Raw genomic sequence first — 20,192 nt, 5'->3', positions numbered from 1 at the left:
TTTTAAGGTTTTTTTTAATTTTTAATTAGCCCCCCTGGTTAGGGTTAGGGCTTAGGACCAGGCAGGGGCATCCCCCACCCCCACGAGGCACGGGCTGGTTAGGGATTATTGATAGCAGGTCCCCCTAAGGGGCCTGAGTGCACTGTCCATCAATGGGGGCTGAGTAGCCTCTGCCCGGCGGTTCCAAAAATTACCCATGTCTAGGGTGTAAGAGCAAGTGGGCTGTCGCGACGTTTCGGCAGCATAGTGCCTTCCTCAGGCGAGCCCAGTCAAATGAGAGGTATCTTCCTTTATACAGGCTTTTATGTTACAGGTAAGTATTTCTTTTTTCTTCTCTCCTTTAGGTTTTTTATACAGGTAAGTATTTTTCTGTCCTTTCTTCCTTTATACAGGCTTTTTGTGTTACAGGTAAGTATTTCTCCTTTCCTTAGGTTGTTTACTGGTAAGTATTTTCCCCTTTTATTTCTTTCCTTTATACAGGCTTATTTTTAAACAGGTAAGTTTTTTTCTTAGGGTTTTTCTGCTCTTTTTCTCTTTTTTTAAGGTTTTTTTTAATTTTTAATTAGCCCCCCTGGTTAGGGTTAGGGCTTAGGACCAGGCAGGGGCATCCCCCACCCCCACGAGGCACGGGCTGGTTAGGGATTATTGATAGCAGGTCCCCCTAAGGGGCCTGAGTGCACTGTCCATCAATGGGGGCTGAGTAGCCTCTGCCCGGCGGTTCCAAAAATTACCCATGTCTAGGGTGTAAGAGCAAGTGGGCTGTCGCGACGTTTCGGCAGCATAGTGCCTTCCTCAGGCGAGCCCAGTCAAATGAGAGGTATCTTCCTTTATACAGGCTTTTATGTTACAGGTAAGTATTTCTTTTTTCTTCTCTCCTTTAGGTTTTTTATACAGGTAAGTATTTTTCTGTCCTTTCTTCCTTTATACAGGCTTTTTGTGTTACAGGTAAGTATTTCTCCTTTCCTTAGGTTGTTTACTGGTAAGTATTTTCCCCTTTTATTTCTTTCCTTTATACAGGCTTATTTTTAAACAGGTAAGTTTTTTTCTTAGGGTTTTTCTGCTCTTTTTCTCTTTTTTTAAGGTTTTTTTTAATTTTTAATTAGCCCCCCTGGTTAGGGTTAGGGCTTAGGACCAGGCAGGGGCATCCCCCACCCCCACGAGGCACGGGCTGGTTAGGGATTATTGATAGCAGGTCCCCCTAAGGGGCCTGAGTGCACTGTCCATCAATGGGGGCTGAGTAGCCTCTGCCCGGCGGTTCCAAAAATTACCCATGTCTAGGGTGTAAGAGCAAGTGGGCTGTCGCGACGTTTCGGCAGCATAGTGCCTTCCTCAGGCGAGCCCAGTCAAATGAGAGGTATCTTCCTTTATACAGGCTTTTATGTTACAGGTAAGTATTTCTTTTTTCTTCTCTCCTTTAGGTTTTTTATACAGGTAAGTATTTTTCTGTCCTTTCTTCCTTTATACAGGCTTTTTGTGTTACAGGTAAGTATTTCTCCTTTCCTTAGGTTGTTTACTGGTAAGTATTTTCCCCTTTTATTTCTTTCCTTTATACAGGCTTATTTTTAAACAGGTAAGTTTTTTTCTTAGGGTTTTTCTGCTCTTTTTCTCTTTTTTTAAGGTTTTTTTTAATTTTTAATTAGCCCCCCTGGTTAGGGTTAGGGCTTAGGACCAGGCAGGGGCATCCCCCACCCCCACGAGGCACGGGTTAGGGGGTTAGGGGGGGTTAGGTATTAGGAGATTGTGTCTTTGTTGTCTCCACTTGGAGCTAAGTTGCACGGTCCTAGCGGTTGACTGGACCCTCAATCTCCTTGTGATCTTATAGTGTTGTATAAGTGCTTGTCCTTTCCAATATATAATCCCTGTTTAATTATGCTTATCCAGGGAAATGGCTAAAAGTGCTCAGGTCTTGATAAAAAATAGGCTAAATTAAAAACTAACATGTGAACAGACCCTCCCACACCTCCATAGGGGAAATCTCACCCGTTTATATAAAAAATTAATTTAATTTTTGGAATTAGTAAATATAATAATACATGCAGCTGTTATGAAAACCAGCAAACACAATCAATTATTTTTCAAAACTTTTATTTACATATCCTGTTAGTACATTTTTTGGAGGCTAAGGAGGATCTGCTGACATATCAGTATATTTCTTGATCCCCTTGTTTGGGTTGGATCTAATATCAAACATAAATAATTATTAAAACATAAATAATACCTAAAAAACCTAAAAGCACAACCTATTCCCCCTCTCACAATGTTAAAATTTGCATAATTAAGCTAAAAATAACATTTACCCAGGGAATTATAATAAAAACCGAGGCCATTCCACTGACCGCCAGGCTGTCCAAAGTGGATTTAAAAGACCAGCTCAATGAAGCTAACAATTACTAAAAACCCACAGGATGAGATTTATATTAAAATTCTCCTCATCCTGGGTGGTCCTAAGGTCAGCTAATTTTTCCTCCTTAAAAATATCCAGCCCGCTCCCAAGTGCATCCATTTTAACTAATCTATGCCTCCACATGATTATGTGATGTGATTTTTTTCATTCATTGGCAGCAGTGTTACTTTAAACTACGCCGCCTAAAATCAAGCCTCACTTTTTACTGATATATTAAAATGAATGGGGATCTGTGCAGTCACATGAAGTATTTACTCCTATGTGGACCGCATTGGCCCAATTTGGGACATTTCTCATCATCTCCCCAATGTACTGCCTGTTTCGGCTGTAGCTATATATCCTGTCATGTGGAGTGGATGTCCCTGTCGAGCCAGGCCAGATAAAAAGAAAAAAGTTAAAAGAGACCAATAGGACCAATAAAAATCACTTCAATAAAGCGATCTATTTAAAACACAATCCACTTAATCCCACCCTCGTTATTTTCCTTCCCTCCCTCCTCCCCAAACCATAAAAATTAAAACAACACCTGACCATATTCAAACTATGTGTTATATGTTAGCAGCCCACTTGGTTTAAAATTCCTATTAGAACGTCAAAACATATGTCCCTGTCTCCCCCAGGCCTCACCTCCCCTCCCAGACCAGCCTTTGAGCCTTCTCCTAAAACCCTCATCATTCTGGATTCCAAGATTAAAAAAGTCTTACCGGGGAACTCACCTGCCTTTACATCTGCGGTTAGGCTTTCCACTGGATCTTGTTAGAATAGTCTTTATTTGCTGTTCCAGGGCCTGTGAGCAGGGTGGTGTACTTTTTAAGTGTCTCTGAACCAAGTCTCTTCTTACTGTTGCTCCTTCACACAGTCTCGTTTTTGTGGAGGTCGTAGTTGACTATGGTTCATACACACGCTGCAAACTCTTTATGCCATACAGAATATATTACAGGTAAAAAAACATTGGAGTTCCCCTCTTAAAATCCAGAAAATTAAAAGGGTTAAAAGAATAAAAATCTCTCCTCCTCTCCCCCAGAGGTTAATCTTAAAAACCGGGAGGGCTAATTCTGCTTCATCCCACTAAAAAACCTTTAAGAAATATGAGTAGGGAGGGCTAGACTTGCTTATTCCCAACTCTATATTAAAACTCTCAGTCGGGAGGGCTAACTTGCTTATTCCCGCTGATTTGCGTTTAAAAAGGTTTAAATAAAAGTGGGAAGCGTAAGTTCCTCACTCCCTGGTTCAATTATCCAATTTAGCCTTCAATGGGAGAACAAAGTGCGTTTCACTCCCACTAAAAAACTCAGGCTAAAAAAGGCTATTAAGATCTCAATCACCTTGTTCTGGGGGAGGTAAAAAATCCTTGCTCACGCCGGTCTGGGAGGCATCCCTTACGTTTCGCGATACTCTCGCTTCTTCAGAGGGAACAGCGCAAGTGAGGCCAGGAGAGACAAAACAGTAGTTTAAATGATTCTCTGAGGAACGCCCACCTGTGTGGGCCCTCCTCAGGATAGGTCGCACCGGGTCACATGATCGTGTTCCTCCCATGGTGCATTCACAATCACTTTCTTAATCATGTACGTTCCATTATTCACAGGCTATAAAATACATTTCAAAACACATAAGAAAAGGACAGATGTAAATTCTAAAAAATAAAAGCTGTTTAAAACAATATATCCTCAATTAAAACCTTTATTAGGATCAAGTTAAAAGGAGGAGGAGGGGGGAAGGAATTCCACCCTCTTCTGAGGACCTGCCTGGCAGCCAGTGAGAGGCTTACATGATTGTTCATAACATTTAAGCATAGCCCATCTTAAAATTAAGGTTAGGGCTCCCACCCTCACGGGTTATGTTTAGGGCAACTGATCCTGGGTCAGGGTTCATATCTCGGCCCTCTCATGGTTAAGGTCAGGGCCTTATGTCCAGGTCAGGTTATCAGAATCTGATTTCCACACATCAAGGGTTTACATTGTAGCTCATATCATTTCAATCATGTCCTTATATAGGATAGCCTGTATCCATCAAAGTCCAAGGTCCACAAAGCACTTTCTCAATTTAAGTTCATTCCACACTTTATTTCAGATCAACGTCCGGAGGGGTCCAGCATAACAAACCACTGGCACAGGCTGGTTAGGTATTAGGAGATTGTGTCTTTGTTGTCTCCACTTGGAGCTAAGTTGCACGGTCCTAGCGGTTGACTGGACCCTCAATCTCCTTGTGATCTTATAGTGTTGTATAAGTGCTTGTCCTTTCCAATATATAATCCCTGTTTAATTATGCTTATCCAGGGAAATGGCTAAAAGTGCTCAGGTCTTGATAAAAAATAGGCTAAATTAAAAACTAACATGTGAACAGACCCTCCCACACCTCCATAGGGGAAATCTCACCCGTTTATATAAAAAATTAATTTAATTTTTGGAATTAGTAAATATAATAATACATGCAGCTGTTATGAAAACCAGCAAACACAATCAATTATTTTTCAAAACTTTTATTTACATATCCTGTTAGTACATTTTTTGGAGGCTAAGGAGGATCTGCTGACATATCAGTATATTTCTTGATCCCCTTGTTTGGGTTGGATCTAATATCAAACATAAATAATTATTAAAACATAAATAATACCTAAAAAACCTAAAAGCACAACCTATTCCCCCTCTCACAATGTTAAAATTTGCATAATTAAGCTAAAAATAACATTTACCCAGGGAATTATAATAAAAACCGAGGCCATTCCACTGACCGCCAGGCTGTCCAAAGTGGATTTAAAAGACCAGCTCAATGAAGCTAACAATTACTAAAAACCCACAGGATGAGATTTATATTAAAATTCTCCTCATCCTGGGTGGTCCTAAGGTCAGCTAATTTTTCCTCCTTAAAAATATCCAGCCCGCTCCCAAGTGCATCCATTTTAACTAATCTATGCCTCCACATGATTATGTGATGTGATTTTTTTCATTCATTGGCAGCAGTGTTACTTTAAACTACGCCGCCTAAAATCAAGCCTCACTTTTTACTGATATATTAAAATGAATGGGGATCTGTGCAGTCACATGAAGTATTTACTCCTATGTGGACCGCATTGGCCCAATTTGGGACATTTCTCATCATCTCCCCAATGTACTGCCTGTTTCGGCTGTAGCTATATATCCTGTCATGTGGAGTGGATGTCCCTGTCGAGCCAGGCCAGATAAAAAGAAAAAAGTTAAAAGAGACCAATAGGACCAATAAAAATCACTTCAATAAAGCGATCTATTTAAAACACAATCCACTTAATCCCACCCTCGTTATTTTCCTTCCCTCCCTCCTCCCCAAACCATAAAAATTAAAACAACACCTGACCATATTCAAACTATGTGTTATATGTTAGCAGCCCACTTGGTTTAAAATTCCTATTAGAACGTCAAAACATATGTCCCTGTCTCCCCCAGGCCTCACCTCCCCTCCCAGACCAGCCTTTGAGCCTTCTCCTAAAACCCTCATCATTCTGGATTCCAAGATTAAAAAAGTCTTACCGGGGAACTCACCTGCCTTTACATCTGCGGTTAGGCTTTCCACTGGATCTTGTTAGAATAGTCTTTATTTGCTGTTCCAGGGCCTGTGAGCAGGGTGGTGTACTTTTTAAGTGTCTCTGAACCAAGTCTCTTCTTACTGTTGCTCCTTCACACAGTCTCGTTTTTGTGGAGGTCGTAGTTGACTATGGTTCATACACACGCTGCAAACTCTTTATGCCATACAGAATATATTACAGGTAAAAAAACATTGGAGTTCCCCTCTTAAAATCCAGAAAATTAAAAGGGTTAAAAGAATAAAAATCTCTCCTCCTCTCCCCCAGAGGTTAATCTTAAAAACCGGGAGGGCTAATTCTGCTTCATCCCACTAAAAAACCTTTAAGAAATATGAGTAGGGAGGGCTAGACTTGCTTATTCCCAACTCTATATTAAAACTCTCAGTCGGGAGGGCTAACTTGCTTATTCCCGCTGATTTGCGTTTAAAAAGGTTTAAATAAAAGTGGGAAGCGTAAGTTCCTCACTCCCTGGTTCAATTATCCAATTTAGCCTTCAATGGGAGAACAAAGTGCGTTTCACTCCCACTAAAAAACTCAGGCTAAAAAAGGCTATTAAGATCTCAATCACCTTGTTCTGGGGGAGGTAAAAAATCCTTGCTCACGCCGGTCTGGGAGGCATCCCTTACGTTTCGCGATACTCTCGCTTCTTCAGAGGGAACAGCGCAAGTGAGGCCAGGAGAGACAAAACAGTAGTTTAAATGATTCTCTGAGGAACGCCCACCTGTGTGGGCCCTCCTCAGGATAGGTCGCACCGGGTCACATGATCGTGTTCCTCCCATGGTGCATTCACAATCACTTTCTTAATCATGTACGTTCCATTATTCACAGGCTATAAAATACATTTCAAAACACATAAGAAAAGGACAGATGTAAATTCTAAAAAATAAAAGCTGTTTAAAACAATATATCCTCAATTAAAACCTTTATTAGGATCAAGTTAAAAGGAGGAGGAGGGGGGAAGGAATTCCACCCTCTTCTGAGGACCTGCCTGGCAGCCAGTGAGAGGCTTACATGATTGTTCATAACATTTAAGCATAGCCCATCTTAAAATTAAGGTTAGGGCTCCCACCCTCACGGGTTATGTTTAGGGCAACTGATCCTGGGTCAGGGTTCATATCTCGGCCCTCTCATGGTTAAGGTCAGGGCCTTATGTCCAGGTCAGGTTATCAGAATCTGATTTCCACACATCAAGGGTTTACATTGTAGCTCATATCATTTCAATCATGTCCTTATATAGGATAGCCTGTATCCATCAAAGTCCAAGGTCCACAAAGCACTTTCTCAATTTAAGTTCATTCCACACTTTATTTCAGATCAACGTCCGGAGGGGTCCAGCATAACAAACCACTGGCACAGGCTGGTTAGGTATTAGGAGATTGTGTCTTTGTTGTCTCCACTTGGAGCTAAGTTGCACGGTCCTAGCGGTTGACTGGACCCTCAATCTCCTTGTGATCTTATAGTGTTGTATAAGTGCTTGTCCTTTCCAATATATAATCCCTGTTTAATTATGCTTATCCAGGGAAATGGCTAAAAGTGCTCAGGTCTTGATAAAAAATAGGCTAAATTAAAAACTAACATGTGAACAGACCCTCCCACACCTCCATAGGGGAAATCTCACCCGTTTATATAAAAAATTAATTTAATTTTTGGAATTAGTAAATATAATAATACATGCAGCTGTTATGAAAACCAGCAAACACAATCAATTATTTTTCAAAACTTTTATTTACATATCCTGTTAGTACATTTTTTGGAGGCTAAGGAGGATCTGCTGACATATCAGTATATTTCTTGATCCCCTTGTTTGGGTTGGATCTAATATCAAACATAAATAATTATTAAAACATAAATAATACCTAAAAAACCTAAAAGCACAACCTATTCCCCCTCTCACAATGTTAAAATTTGCATAATTAAGCTAAAAATAACATTTACCCAGGGAATTATAATAAAAACCGAGGCCATTCCACTGACCGCCAGGCTGTCCAAAGTGGATTTAAAAGACCAGCTCAATGAAGCTAACAATTACTAAAAACCCACAGGATGAGATTTATATTAAAATTCTCCTCATCCTGGGTGGTCCTAAGGTCAGCTAATTTTTCCTCCTTAAAAATATCCAGCCCGCTCCCAAGTGCATCCATTTTAACTAATCTATGCCTCCACATGATTATGTGATGTGATTTTTTTCATTCATTGGCAGCAGTGTTACTTTAAACTACGCCGCCTAAAATCAAGCCTCACTTTTTACTGATATATTAAAATGAATGGGGATCTGTGCAGTCACATGAAGTATTTACTCCTATGTGGACCGCATTGGCCCAATTTGGGACATTTCTCATCATCTCCCCAATGTACTGCCTGTTTCGGCTGTAGCTATATATCCTGTCATGTGGAGTGGATGTCCCTGTCGAGCCAGGCCAGATAAAAAGAAAAAAGTTAAAAGAGACCAATAGGACCAATAAAAATCACTTCAATAAAGCGATCTATTTAAAACACAATCCACTTAATCCCACCCTCGTTATTTTCCTTCCCTCCCTCCTCCCCAAACCATAAAAATTAAAACAACACCTGACCATATTCAAACTATGTGTTATATGTTAGCAGCCCACTTGGTTTAAAATTCCTATTAGAACGTCAAAACATATGTCCCTGTCTCCCCCAGGCCTCACCTCCCCTCCCAGACCAGCCTTTGAGCCTTCTCCTAAAACCCTCATCATTCTGGATTCCAAGATTAAAAAAGTCTTACCGGGGAACTCACCTGCCTTTACATCTGCGGTTAGGCTTTCCACTGGATCTTGTTAGAATAGTCTTTATTTGCTGTTCCAGGGCCTGTGAGCAGGGTGGTGTACTTTTTAAGTGTCTCTGAACCAAGTCTCTTCTTACTGTTGCTCCTTCACACAGTCTCGTTTTTGTGGAGGTCGTAGTTGACTATGGTTCATACACACGCTGCAAACTCTTTATGCCATACAGAATATATTACAGGTAAAAAAACATTGGAGTTCCCCTCTTAAAATCCAGAAAATTAAAAGGGTTAAAAGAATAAAAATCTCTCCTCCTCTCCCCCAGAGGTTAATCTTAAAAACCGGGAGGGCTAATTCTGCTTCATCCCACTAAAAAACCTTTAAGAAATATGAGTAGGGAGGGCTAGACTTGCTTATTCCCAACTCTATATTAAAACTCTCAGTCGGGAGGGCTAACTTGCTTATTCCCGCTGATTTGCGTTTAAAAAGGTTTAAATAAAAGTGGGAAGCGTAAGTTCCTCACTCCCTGGTTCAATTATCCAATTTAGCCTTCAATGGGAGAACAAAGTGCGTTTCACTCCCACTAAAAAACTCAGGCTAAAAAAGGCTATTAAGATCTCAATCACCTTGTTCTGGGGGAGGTAAAAAATCCTTGCTCACGCCGGTCTGGGAGGCATCCCTTACGTTTCGCGATACTCTCGCTTCTTCAGAGGGAACAGCGCAAGTGAGGCCAGGAGAGACAAAACAGTAGTTTAAATGATTCTCTGAGGAACGCCCACCTGTGTGGGCCCTCCTCAGGATAGGTCGCACCGGGTCACATGATCGTGTTCCTCCCATGGTGCATTCACAATCACTTTCTTAATCATGTACGTTCCATTATTCACAGGCTATAAAATACATTTCAAAACACATAAGAAAAGGACAGATGTAAATTCTAAAAAATAAAAGCTGTTTAAAACAATATATCCTCAATTAAAACCTTTATTAGGATCAAGTTAAAAGGAGGAGGAGGGGGGAAGGAATTCCACCCTCTTCTGAGGACCTGCCTGGCAGCCAGTGAGAGGCTTACATGATTGTTCATAACATTTAAGCATAGCCCATCTTAAAATTAAGGTTAGGGCTCCCACCCTCACGGGTTATGTTTAGGGCAACTGATCCTGGGTCAGGGTTCATATCTCGGCCCTCTCATGGTTAAGGTCAGGGCCTTATGTCCAGGTCAGGTTATCAGAATCTGATTTCCACACATCAAGGGTTTACATTGTAGCTCATATCATTTCAATCATGTCCTTATATAGGATAGCCTGTATCCATCAAAGTCCAAGGTCCACAAAGCACTTTCTCAATTTAAGTTCATTCCACACTTTATTTCAGATCAACGTCCGGAGGGGTCCAGCATAACAAACCACTGGCACAGGCTGGTTAGGTATTAGGAGATTGTGTCTTTGTTGTCTCCACTTGGAGCTAAGTTGCACGGTCCTAGCGGTTGACTGGACCCTCAATCTCCTTGTGATCTTATAGTGTTGTATAAGTGCTTGTCCTTTCCAATATATAATCCCTGTTTAATTATGCTTATCCAGGGAAATGGCTAAAAGTGCTCAGGTCTTGATAAAAAATAGGCTAAATTAAAAACTAACATGTGAACAGACCCTCCCACACCTCCATAGGGGAAATCTCACCCGTTTATATAAAAAATTAATTTAATTTTTGGAATTAGTAAATATAATAATACATGCAGCTGTTATGAAAACCAGCAAACACAATCAATTATTTTTCAAAACTTTTATTTACATATCCTGTTAGTACATTTTTTGGAGGCTAAGGAGGATCTGCTGACATATCAGTATATTTCTTGATCCCCTTGTTTGGGTTGGATCTAATATCAAACATAAATAATTATTAAAACATAAATAATACCTAAAAAACCTAAAAGCACAACCTATTCCCCCTCTCACAATGTTAAAATTTGCATAATTAAGCTAAAAATAACATTTACCCAGGGAATTATAATAAAAACCGAGGCCATTCCACTGACCGCCAGGCTGTCCAAAGTGGATTTAAAAGACCAGCTCAATGAAGCTAACAATTACTAAAAACCCACAGGATGAGATTTATATTAAAATTCTCCTCATCCTGGGTGGTCCTAAGGTCAGCTAATTTTTCCTCCTTAAAAATATCCAGCCCGCTCCCAAGTGCATCCATTTTAACTAATCTATGCCTCCACATGATTATGTGATGTGATTTTTTTCATTCATTGGCAGCAGTGTTACTTTAAACTACGCCGCCTAAAATCAAGCCTCACTTTTTACTGATATATTAAAATGAATGGGGATCTGTGCAGTCACATGAAGTATTTACTCCTATGTGGACCGCATTGGCCCAATTTGGGACATTTCTCATCATCTCCCCAATGTACTGCCTGTTTCGGCTGTAGCTATATATCCTGTCATGTGGAGTGGATGTCCCTGTCGAGCCAGGCCAGATAAAAAGAAAAAAGTTAAAAGAGACCAATAGGACCAATAAAAATCACTTCAATAAAGCGATCTATTTAAAACACAATCCACTTAATCCCACCCTCGTTATTTTCCTTCCCTCCCTCCTCCCCAAACCATAAAAATTAAAACAACACCTGACCATATTCAAACTATGTGTTATATGTTAGCAGCCCACTTGGTTTAAAATTCCTATTAGAACGTCAAAACATATGTCCCTGTCTCCCCCAGGCCTCACCTCCCCTCCCAGACCAGCCTTTGAGCCTTCTCCTAAAACCCTCATCATTCTGGATTCCAAGATTAAAAAAGTCTTACCGGGGAACTCACCTGCCTTTACATCTGCGGTTAGGCTTTCCACTGGATCTTGTTAGAATAGTCTTTATTTGCTGTTCCAGGGCCTGTGAGCAGGGTGGTGTACTTTTTAAGTGTCTCTGAACCAAGTCTCTTCTTACTGTTGCTCCTTCACACAGTCTCGTTTTTGTGGAGGTCGTAGTTGACTATGGTTCATACACACGCTGCAAACTCTTTATGCCATACAGAATATATTACAGGTAAAAAAACATTGGAGTTCCCCTCTTAAAATCCAGAAAATTAAAAGGGTTAAAAGAATAAAAATCTCTCCTCCTCTCCCCCAGAGGTTAATCTTAAAAACCGGGAGGGCTAATTCTGCTTCATCCCACTAAAAAACCTTTAAGAAATATGAGTAGGGAGGGCTAGACTTGCTTATTCCCAACTCTATATTAAAACTCTCAGTCGGGAGGGCTAACTTGCTTATTCCCGCTGATTTGCGTTTAAAAAGGTTTAAATAAAAGTGGGAAGCGTAAGTTCCTCACTCCCTGGTTCAATTATCCAATTTAGCCTTCAATGGGAGAACAAAGTGCGTTTCACTCCCACTAAAAAACTCAGGCTAAAAAAGGCTATTAAGATCTCAATCACCTTGTTCTGGGGGAGGTAAAAAATCCTTGCTCACGCCGGTCTGGGAGGCATCCCTTACGTTTCGCGATACTCTCGCTTCTTCAGAGGGAACAGCGCAAGTGAGGCCAGGAGAGACAAAACAGTAGTTTAAATGATTCTCTGAGGAACGCCCACCTGTGTGGGCCCTCCTCAGGATAGGTCGCACCGGGTCACATGATCGTGTTCCTCCCATGGTGCATTCACAATCACTTTCTTAATCATGTACGTTCCATTATTCACAGGCTATAAAATACATTTCAAAACACATAAGAAAAGGACAGATGTAAATTCTAAAAAATAAAAGCTGTTTAAAACAATATATCCTCAATTAAAACCTTTATTAGGATCAAGTTAAAAGGAGGAGGAGGGGGGAAGGAATTCCACCCTCTTCTGAGGACCTGCCTGGCAGCCAGTGAGAGGCTTACATGATTGTTCATAACATTTAAGCATAGCCCATCTTAAAATTAAGGTTAGGGCTCCCACCCTCACGGGTTATGTTTAGGGCAACTGATCCTGGGTCAGGGTTCATATCTCGGCCCTCTCATGGTTAAGGTCAGGGCCTTATGTCCAGGTCAGGTTATCAGAATCTGATTTCCACACATCAAGGGTTTACATTGTAGCTCATATCATTTCAATCATGTCCTTATATAGGATAGCCTGTATCCATCAAAGTCCAAGGTCCACAAAGCACTTTCTCAATTTAAGTTCATTCCACACTTTATTTCAGATCAACGTCCGGAGGGGTCCAGCATAACAAACCACTGGCACAGGCTGGTTAGGTATTAGGAGATTGTGTCTTTGTTGTCTCCACTTGGAGCTAAGTTGCACGGTCCTAGCGGTTGACTGGACCCTCAATCTCCTTGTGATCTTATAGTGTTGTATAAGTGCTTGTCCTTTCCAATATATAATCCCTGTTTAATTATGCTTATCCAGGGAAATGGCTAAAAGTGCTCAGGTCTTGATAAAAAATAGGCTAAATTAAAAACTAACATGTGAACAGACCCTCCCACACCTCCATAGGGGAAATCTCACCCGTTTATATAAAAAATTAATTTAATTTTTGGAATTAGTAAATATAATAATACATGCAGCTGTTATGAAAACCAGCAAACACAATCAATTATTTTTCAAAACTTTTATTTACATATCCTGTTAGTACATTTTTTGGAGGCTAAGGAGGATCTGCTGACATATCAGTATATTTCTTGATCCCCTTGTTTGGGTTGGATCTAATATCAAACATAAATAATTATTAAAACATAAATAATACCTAAAAAACCTAAAAGCACAACCTATTCCCCCTCTCACAATGTTAAAATTTGCATAATTAAGCTAAAAATAACATTTACCCAGGGAATTATAATAAAAACCGAGGCCATTCCACTGACCGCCAGGCTGTCCAAAGTGGATTTAAAAGACCAGCTCAATGAAGCTAACAATTACTAAAAACCCACAGGATGAGATTTATATTAAAATTCTCCTCATCCTGGGTGGTCCTAAGGTCAGCTAATTTTTCCTCCTTAAAAATATCCAGCCCGCTCCCAAGTGCATCCATTTTAACTAATCTATGCCTCCACATGATTATGTGATGTGATTTTTTTCATTCATTGGCAGCAGTGTTACTTTAAACTACGCCGCCTAAAATCAAGCCTCACTTTTTACTGATATATTAAAATGAATGGGGATCTGTGCAGTCACATGAAGTATTTACTCCTATGTGGACCGCATTGGCCCAATTTGGGACATTTCTCATCATCTCCCCAATGTACTGCCTGTTTCGGCTGTAGCTATATATCCTGTCATGTGGAGTGGATGTCCCTGTCGAGCCAGGCCAGATAAAAAGAAAAAAGTTAAAAGAGACCAATAGGACCAATAAAAATCACTTCAATAAAGCGATCTATTTAAAACACAATCCACTTAATCCCACCCTCGTTATTTTCCTTCCCTCCCTCCTCCCCAAACCATAAAAATTAAAACAACACCTGACCATATTCAAACTATGTGTTATATGTTAGCAGCCCACTTGGTTTAAAATTCCTATTAGAACGTCAAAACATATGTCCCTGTCTCCCCCAGGCCTCACCTCCCCTCCCAGACCAGCCTTTGAGCCTTCTCCTAAAACCCTCATCATTCTGGATTCCAAGATTAAAAAAGTCTTACCGGGGAACTCACCTGCCTTTACATCTGCGGTTAGGCTTTCCACTGGATCTTGTTAGAATAGTCTTTATTTGCTGTTCCAGGGCCTGTGAGCAGGGTGGTGTACTTTTTAAGTGTCTCTGAACCAAGTCTCTTCTTACTGTTGCTCCTTCACACAGTCTCGTTTTTGTGGAGGTCGTAGTTGACTATGGTTCATACACACGCTGCAAACTCTTTATGCCATACAGAATATATTACAGGTAAAAAAACATTGGAGTTCCCCTCTTAAAATCCAGAAAATTAAAAGGGTTAAAAGAATAAAAATCTCTCCTCCTCTCCCCCAGAGGTTAATCTTAAAAACCGGGAGGGCTAATTCTGCTTCATCCCACTAAAAAACCTTTAAGAAATATGAGTAGGGAGGGCTAGACTTGCTTATTCCCAACTCTATATTAAAACTCTCAGTCGGGAGGGCTAACTTGCTTATTCCCGCTGATTTGCGTTTAAAAAGGTTTAAATAAAAGTGGGAAGCGTAAGTTCCTCACTCCCTGGTTCAATTATCCAATTTAGCCTTCAATGGGAGAACAAAGTGCGTTTCACTCCCACTAAAAAACTCAGGCTAAAAAAGGCTATTAAGATCTCAATCACCTTGTTCTGGGGGAGGTAAAAAATCCTTGCTCACGCCGGTCTGGGAGGCATCCCTTACGTTTCGCGATACTCTCGCTTCTTCAGAGGGAACAGCGCAAGTGAGGCCAGGAGAGACAAAACAGTAGTTTAAATGATTCTCTGAGGAACGCCCACCTGTGTGGGCCCTCCTCAGGATAGGTCGCACCGGGTCACATGATCGTGTTCCTCCCATGGTGCATTCACAATCACTTTCTTAATCATGTACGTTCCATTATTCACAGGCTATAAAATACATTTCAAAACACATAAGAAAAGGACAGATGTAAATTCTAAAAAATAAAAGCTGTTTAAAACAATATATCCTCAATTAAAACCTTTATTAGGATCAAGTTAAAAGGAGGAGGAGGGGGGAAGGAATTCCACCCTCTTCTGAGGACCTGCCTGGCAGCCAGTGAGAGGCTTACATGATTGTTCATAACATTTAAGCATAGCCCATCTTAAAATTAAGGTTAGGGCTCCCACCCTCACGGGTTATGTTTAGGGCAACTGATCCTGGGTCAGGGTTCATATCTCGGCCCTCTCATGGTTAAGGTCAGGGCCTTATGTCCAGGTCAGGTTATCAGAATCTGATTTCCACACATCAAGGGTTTACATTGTAGCTCATATCATTTCAATCATGTCCTTATATAGGATAGCCTGTATCCATCAAAGTCCAAGGTCCACAAAGCACTTTCTCAATTTAAGTTCATTCCACACTTTATTTCAGATCAACGTCCGGAGGGGTCCAGCATAACAAACCACTGGCACAGGCTGGTTAGGTATTAGGAGATTGTGTCTTTGTTGTCTCCACTTGGAGCTAAGTTGCACGGTCCTAGCGGTTGACTGGACCCTCAATCTCCTTGTGATCTTATAGTGTTGTATAAGTGCTTGTCCTTTCCAATATATAATCCCTGTTTAATTATGCTTATCCAGGGAAATGGCTAAAAGTGCTCAGGTCTTGATAAAAAATAGGCTAAATTAAAAACTAACATGTGAACAGACCCTCCCACACCTCCATAGGGGAAATCTCACCCGTTTATATAAAAAATTAATTTAATTTTTGGAATTAGTAAATATAATAATACATGCAGCTGTTATGAAAACCAGCAAACACAATCAATTATTTTTCAAAACTTTTATTTACATATCCTGTTAGTACATTTTTTGGAGGCTAAGGAGGATCTGCTGACATATCAGTATATTTCTTGATCCCCTTGTTTGGGTTGGATCTAATATCAAACATAAATAATTATTAAAACATAAATAATACCTAAAAAACCTAAAAGCACAACCTATTCCCCCTCTCACAATGTTAAAATTTGCATAATTAAGCTAAAAATAACATTTACCCAGGGAATTATAATAAAAACCGAGGCCATTCCACTGACCGCCAGGCTGTCCAAAGTGGATTTAAAAGACCAGCTCAATGAAGCTAACAATTACTAAAAACCCACAGGATGAGATTTATATTAAAATTCTCCTCATCCTGGGTGGTCCTAAGGTCAGCTAATTTTTCCTCCTTAAAAATATCCAGCCCGCTCCCAAGTGCATCCATTTTAACTAATCTATGCCTCCACATGATTATGTGATGTGATTTTTTTCATTCATTGGCAGCAGTGTTACTTTAAACTACGCCGCCTAAAATCAAGCCTCACTTTTTACTGATATATTAAAATGAATGGGGATCTGTGCAGTCACATGAAGTATTTACTCCTATGTGGACCGCATTGGCCCAATTTGGGACATTTCTCATCATCTCCCCAATGTACTGCCTGTTTCGGCTGTAGCTATATATCCTGTCATGTGGAGTGGATGTCCCTGTCGAGCCAGGCCAGATAAAAAGAAAAAAGTTAAAAGAGACCAATAGGACCAATAAAAATCACTTCAATAAAGCGATCTATTTAAAACACAATCCACTTAATCCCACCCTCGTTATTTTCCTTCCCTCCCTCCTCCCCAAACCATAAAAATTAAAACAACACCTGACCATATTCAAACTATGTGTTATATGTTAGCAGCCCACTTGGTTTAAAATTCCTATTAGAACGTCAAAACATATGTCCCTGTCTCCCCCAGGCCTCACCTCCCCTCCCAGACCAGCCTTTGAGCCTTCTCCTAAAACCCTCATCATTCTGGATTCCAAGATTAAAAAAGTCTTACCGGGGAACTCACCTGCCTTTACATCTGCGGTTAGGCTTTCCACTGGATCTTGTTAGAATAGTCTTTATTTGCTGTTCCAGGGCCTGTGAGCAGGGTGGTGTACTTTTTAAGTGTCTCTGAACCAAGTCTCTTCTTACTGTTGCTCCTTCACACAGTCTCGTTTTTGTGGAGGTCGTAGTTGACTATGGTTCATACACACGCTGCAAACTCTTTATGCCATACAGAATATATTACAGGTAAAAAAACATTGGAGTTCCCCTCTTAAAATCCAGAAAATTAAAAGGGTTAAAAGAATAAAAATCTCTCCTCCTCTCCCCCAGAGGTTAATCTTAAAAACCGGGAGGGCTAATTCTGCTTCATCCCACTAAAAAACCTTTAAGAAATATGAGTAGGGAGGGCTAGACTTGCTTATTCCCAACTCTATATTAAAACTCTCAGTCGGGAGGGCTAACTTGCTTATTCCCGCTGATTTGCGTTTAAAAAGGTTTAAATAAAAGTGGGAAGCGTAAGTTCCTCACTCCCTGGTTCAATTATCCAATTTAGCCTTCAATGGGAGAACAAAGTGCGTTTCACTCCCACTAAAAAACTCAGGCTAAAAAAGGCTATTAAGATCTCAATCACCTTGTTCTGGGGGAGGTAAAAAATCCTTGCTCACGCCGGTCTGGGAGGCATCCCTTACGTTTCGCGATACTCTCGCTTCTTCAGAGGGAACAGCGCAAGTGAGGCCAGGAGAGACAAAACAGTAGTTTAAATGATTCTCTGAGGAACGCCCACCTGTGTGGGCCCTCCTCAGGATAGGTCGCACCGGGTCACATGATCGTGTTCCTCCCATGGTGCATTCACAATCACTTTCTTAATCATGTACGTTCCATTATTCACAGGCTATAAAATACATTTCAAAACACATAAGAAAAGGACAGATGTAAATTCTAAAAAATAAAAGCTGTTTAAAACAATATATCCTCAATTAAAACCTTTATTAGGATCAAGTTAAAAGGAGGAGGAGGGGGGAAGGAATTCCACCCTCTTCTGAGGACCTGCCTGGCAGCCAGTGAGAGGCTTACATGATTGTTCATAACATTTAAGCATAGCCCATCTTAAAATTAAGGTTAGGGCTCCCACCCTCACGGGTTATGTTTAGGGCAACTGATCCTGGGTCAGGGTTCATATCTCGGCCCTCTCATGGTTAAGGTCAGGGCCTTATGTCCAGGTCAGGTTATCAGAATCTGATTTCCACACATCAAGGGTTTACATTGTAGCTCATATCATTTCAATCATGTCCTTATATAGGATAGCCTGTATCCATCAAAGTCCAAGGTCCACAAAGCACTTTCTCAATTTAAGTTCATTCCACACTTTATTTCAGATCAACGTCCGGAGGGGTCCAGCATAACAAACCACTGGCACAGGCTGGTTAGGTATTAGGAGATTGTGTCTTTGTTGTCTCCACTTGGAGCTAAGTTGCACGGTCCTAGCGGTTGACTGGACCCTCAATCTCCTTGTGATCTTATAGTGTTGTATAAGTGCTTGTCCTTTCCAATATATAATCCCTGTTTAATTATGCTTATCCAGGGAAATGGCTAAAAGTGCTCAGGTCTTGATAAAAAATAGGCTAAATTAAAAACTAACATGTGAACAGACCCTCCCACACCTCCATAGGGGAAATCTCACCCGTTTATATAAAAAATTAATTTAATTTTTGGAATTAGTAAATATAATAATACATGCAGCTGTTATGAAAACCAGCAAACACAATCAATTATTTTTCAAAACTTTTATTTACATATCCTGTTAGTACATTTTTTGGAGGCTAAGGAGGATCTGCTGACATATCAGTATATTTCTTGATCCCCTTGTTTGGGTTGGATCTAATATCAAACATAAATAATTATTAAAACATAAATAATACCTAAAAAACCTAAAAGCACAACCTATTCCCCCTCTCACAATGTTAAAATTTGCATAATTAAGCTAAAAATAACATTTACCCAGGGAATTATAATAAAAACCGAGGCCATTCCACTGACCGCCAGGCTGTCCAAAGTGGATTTAAAAGACCAGCTCAATGAAGCTAACAATTACTAAAAACCCACAGGATGAGATTTATATTAAAATTCTCCTCATCCTGGGTGGTCCTAAGGTCAGCTAATTTTTCCTCCTTAAAAATATCCAGCCCGCTCCCAAGTGCATCCATTTTAACTAATCTATGCCTCCACATGATTATGTGATGTGATTTTTTTCATTCATTGGCAGCAGTGTTACTTTAAACTACGCCGCCTAAAATCAAGCCTCACTTTTTACTGATATATTAAAATGAATGGGGATCTGTGCAGTCACATGAAGTATTTACTCCTATGTGGACCGCATTGGCCCAATTTGGGACATTTCTCATCATCTCCCCAATGTACTGCCTGTTTCGGCTGTAGCTATATATCCTGTCATGTGGAGTGGATGTCCCTGTCGAGCCAGGCCAGATAAAAAGAAAAAAGTTAAAAGAGACCAATAGGACCAATAAAAATCACTTCAATAAAGCGATCTATTTAAAACACAATCCACTTAATCCCACCCTCGTTATTTTCCTTCCCTCCCTCCTCCCCAAACCATAAAAATTAAAACAACACCTGACCATATTCAAACTATGTGTTATATGTTAGCAGCCCACTTGGTTTAAAATTCCTATTAGAACGTCAAAACATATGTCCCTGTCTCCCCCAGGCCTCACCTCCCCTCCCAGACCAGCCTTTGAGCCTTCTCCTAAAACGCTCATCATTCTGGATTCCAAGATTAAAAAAGTCTTACCGGGGAACTCACCTGCCTTTACATCTGCGGTTAGGCTTTCCACTGGATCTTGTTAGAATAGGGTTAGGGTTAGGGGTTAGGGTTAGGGTTAGGGGTTAGGGTTAGGGTTAGGGTAGGGGAATTGATTCCTCCTACGAGGGTAGAAGGAAGGTGCACGGGCCATCCCACGGGAGAACCCCCGATCCCTGTCTGGGTTCTCAAGGAAGGGACGATGGCGTCGCCTTCCGTAGCGGACTACTTGCCACTCGTCCGCCATGACGAGTGGTTTTTAATTTACTATTGTAAATATA

General features: G+C 40.5%; 1 long non-coding RNA gene across 1 annotated transcript in view; it reads right to left on the bottom strand.

The window, feature by feature from the left end:
- The window catches only part of LOC143418540 (uncharacterized), a 57,178-nt gene extending 37,320 nt beyond the window's left edge, over positions 1-19,858 (bottom strand). Inside the window, exon 1 of the long non-coding RNA XR_013098524.1 lies at positions 3,121-19,858. This is a non-coding gene — a long non-coding RNA (uncharacterized LOC143418540). The remainder of the gene's footprint in view (positions 1-3,120) is intronic.
- Between the last annotated feature and the right edge of the window lie 334 nt (positions 19,859-20,192).

Source organism: Maylandia zebra, linkage group LG5 (assembly GCF_041146795.1).
Source record: "Maylandia zebra isolate NMK-2024a linkage group LG5, Mzebra_GT3a, whole genome shotgun sequence".
Classification (NCBI taxonomy): domain Eukaryota; kingdom Metazoa; phylum Chordata; class Actinopteri; order Cichliformes; family Cichlidae; genus Maylandia; species Maylandia zebra.
This window is presented reverse-complemented; position numbering and strand designations above follow the sequence as displayed.